The sequence below is a fragment of the Galeopterus variegatus genome, unplaced genomic scaffold, assembly GCF_000696425.1.
Source record: "Galeopterus variegatus unplaced genomic scaffold, G_variegatus-3.0.2 Scaffold12447, whole genome shotgun sequence".
NCBI classification, from domain to species: domain Eukaryota; kingdom Metazoa; phylum Chordata; class Mammalia; order Dermoptera; family Cynocephalidae; genus Galeopterus; species Galeopterus variegatus.
The window spans coordinates 18,570-21,945 of NW_007738558.1; the positions used below are offsets into that span (position 1 = coordinate 18,570).

The 3,376-nt window shown below is 39.8% G+C and overlaps 1 protein-coding gene across 1 annotated transcript in view; it reads right to left on the reverse strand.

Annotated features, from left to right (window-relative positions):
- Positions 1-62: 62 nt before the first annotated feature.
- Positions 63-3,376, reverse strand: part of LOC103581146 (clusterin-like protein 1) — a 20,344-nt gene continuing 17,030 nt past the window's right edge. The window contains exon 4 of the mRNA XM_008563047.1: positions 63-144. The gene's annotated coding sequence lies outside the window, so the exon portion shown is untranslated. The remainder of the gene's footprint in view (positions 145-3,376) is intronic.

Consider the following 3,376-nt stretch of genomic DNA (forward strand, 5'->3'; position numbering starts at 1 on the left):
TTAGCCCATTTGATCCGTGAGGAGCCTGTGGCCTTGAAAGACATCCCGGACCTGCATCTTGGTGCCTTGGCCGAGAAGGGCCGCTCTCGTTGCAAAGTTCTCTAAGCCGGGGAAGCGCGGACGAGCCCCACGTGTTCGTGCAATCTGCAAAACAAACAAAACCCTGTGATTGGAGAGCTGCTTCCTACGACCCAGGGCTAGGCTAGCAAGTGGTTTGCAATTCTGTCTGCTCCCCCTCCTCACCGAAGGCCTCCGGCTGGAAAAGTGGAAGAATGAAGCATTTTTACTTGATTTAATGATGGCCTGAACTTTTCCAAGTTTTTCACGTTTTTCAATTTTAGTGAAATATTGATAATGTGAACCCTGGTGAGTCAGAACTGTTTGTCAATGAATTTAAAATGCACAAGTGAGTTGTACATACAACAAGCAGTCTTTTGCATCCACAACTGTTTCTTGAGCACACAGTAGGTGCTCAATAATTTTAACCCCCGTCTGTGAGGATTTGAAGAAAAAGGTGTGAGCTCTGCTGAAACTTATTAAACACTATTTGCTGACATTCAATAAAGGCGATGGGGGTTTTGATGGTTTTCTCATGTTTATTGTCTTTGTAAGATTGCAGAATCTTTCTGCTGAGTGCACCCTTCACGATGAAGTTTAAAATTCTCTGACAGGAAAACAGATTCTGGGAGAAGGTGGATATAGAAAATGTCTTTCATCTGCAGCCCTGCCTCATCAGGTTGGCTAAAACTATGTTGCAAGCTTTTATGTGGCACCAAGCCTTTACAAAATAAATGGAATTCCAGAGATGGCCTACAAAACAACTGACCATTTATTTGGGTTAGTTGGAGAGGAAAAAAACTAAGAGCAGAATAAAGAAGTGTTTCAGGAAACATTTCACAAGCTCTGTATTTGGAGAATTGATGCTATTGCTGTTTGATTGCAAGAGCGTTGACAAAGGTAAACTGAAGTGCATTGAGTTATGGGATAGCAGATATTTTCAACATATTTAATCCATCTCAATACTAGGCTGGCCTTTGCTGAGTCAACCTAGGTTCTTCCCCTCCCCCACCTAACTCCACCCCACCTCCATACCGGTTTGATAATAACTTTTAAAAGTCATCTGTATCTTCTTTGGGAAGATGGACCTCCAATATGTAGNTGAACTTTTCCAAGTTTTTCACGTTTTTCAATTTTAGTGAAATATTTATAATGTGAACCCTCGTGAGTCAGAACTCTTTGTCAATGAATTTAAAATGCACAAGTGAGTTGTACATACAACAAGCAGTCCACTTTTGCATCGACAACTGTTTCTTGAGCACACAGTAGGTGCTCAATAATTTTAACCCCCGTCTGTGAGGATTTGAAGAATAAGGTGTGAGTTCTGCTGAAACTTATTAAACACTATTTGTTGACATTCAATAAAGGCGATGGGGGTTTTGATGGTTTTCTAATGTTTATTGTCTTTGTAAGATTGCAGAATCTTTCTGCTGAGTGCACCCTTCAAGGTGAAGTTTAAAATTCTCTGACAGGAAAACAGATTCTGGGAGAAGGTAGATACAGAAAATGTCTTTCATCTGCAGCCCTGCCTCATCAGGTCGGCTATAACTATGTTGAAAGCTTTTATGAAGCACCAAGCCTTTACAAAATAAATGGAATCTTAGAGATGGCCTACAAAACAACTGACCATTTATTTGGGTTAGTTGGAGAGGAAAAAACTAAGAGCAGAATAAGGAAGTGTTTCAGGAAACATTTCACGAGCTCTGTATTTGGAAAATTGATGCTATTGCTGTTTGGTTGCAAGAGCGTTCACAAAGGTAAACTGAAATACATTGAGTTATGGGATAGCAGATATTTTCAACATATTTAATCCATCTCAATACTAGGCTGGCCTTTGCTGAGTCAACCTAGGTTCTTCCCCTCCCCCACCTAACTCCACCCCACCTCCATACCGGTTTGATAATAACTTTTAAAAGTCATCTGTATCTTCTTTGGGAAGATGGACCTCCAATATGTAGNGTCATTGTTTTGGACTAAGTTATTGCACAAGGCCCCAACAGCCCAGGCTTAAAATCAAAACGGAGCCATCCTGCTAAGTTCCACATCACTTAGGTTGTGATCTGACCTTCTGAGAAGTCAGGAGAATGAAATAGCCAATTTCCCAAAGGTCAGACCAGTTTAAATCTTCAACAGGTATAATAATGAAGTTCCCTCTGCTCTAATTCTTTTTTTTTCTTTTTCTGTCTGGCCAGTTTGGGGGCCTGAACCCAAGACCTTGGTGTTACAAGGCTGTGTTCTACATTGTGCTTTAAGTCTTACACAAGAGAGATATCCTGAAGTAACCTCATGTTAACTAGTGAGTTATTTTCTATTCTGTCTTCCTTACAAGGAAAGTTATTTTGAAATGATAAATAAGCTTTTTGTTCTGTTTCTGCCTACTTCAGCCTTTTTCCGTCCATAAAACCAACCTCCTCTGCTCTGCTCATTTGAACACTTTTTCTATTTTGTGGAATAATTTGTTGTCTGATTTTAGAACCACAGTAAAAGCAATCAAGATCTTTAAATTTGTAATTTTGTTTTTTGANACACAGTAGGTGCTCAATAATTTTAACCCCCGTCTGTGAGGATTTGAAGAATAAGGTGTGAGCTCTGCTGAAACTTATTAAACACTATTTGTTGACATTCAATAAAGGCGATGGGGGTTTTGATGGTTTTCTCATGTTTATTGTCTTTGTAAGATTGCAGAATCTTTCTGCTGAGTGCACCCTTCACGATGAAGTTTAAAATTCTCTGACAGGAAAACAGATTGTGGGAGAAGGTAGATATAGAAAATGTCTTTCATCTGCAGCCCTGCCTCATCAGGTTGGCTAAAACTATGTTGCAAGCTTTTATGTGGCACCAAGCCTTTACAAAATAAATGGAATTCCAGAGATGGCCTACAAAACAACTGACCATTTATTTGGGTTAGTTGGAGAGGAAAAAAACTAAGAGCAGAATAAAGAAGTGTTTCAGGAAACATTTCACAAGCTCTGTATTTGGAGAATTGATGCTATTGCTGTTTGATTGCAAGAGCGTTGACAAAGGTAAACTGAAGTGCATTGAGTTATGGGATAGCAGATATTTTCAACATATTTAATCCATCTCAATACTAGGCTGGCCTTTGCTGAGTCAACCTAGATTCTTCCCCTCCCCCACCTAACTCCACCCCACCTCCATACCGGTGTGATAATAACTTTTAAAAGTCATCTGTATCTTCTTTGGGAAGATGGACCTCCAATATGTAGGGGAGAAAAAGTAGTATCTTTTCCTCGCCTATCACAAGATTCATGGCTGACACCCCTGTAACAAAGGAAGATTAACAAGAGAAAAGCATAACAAA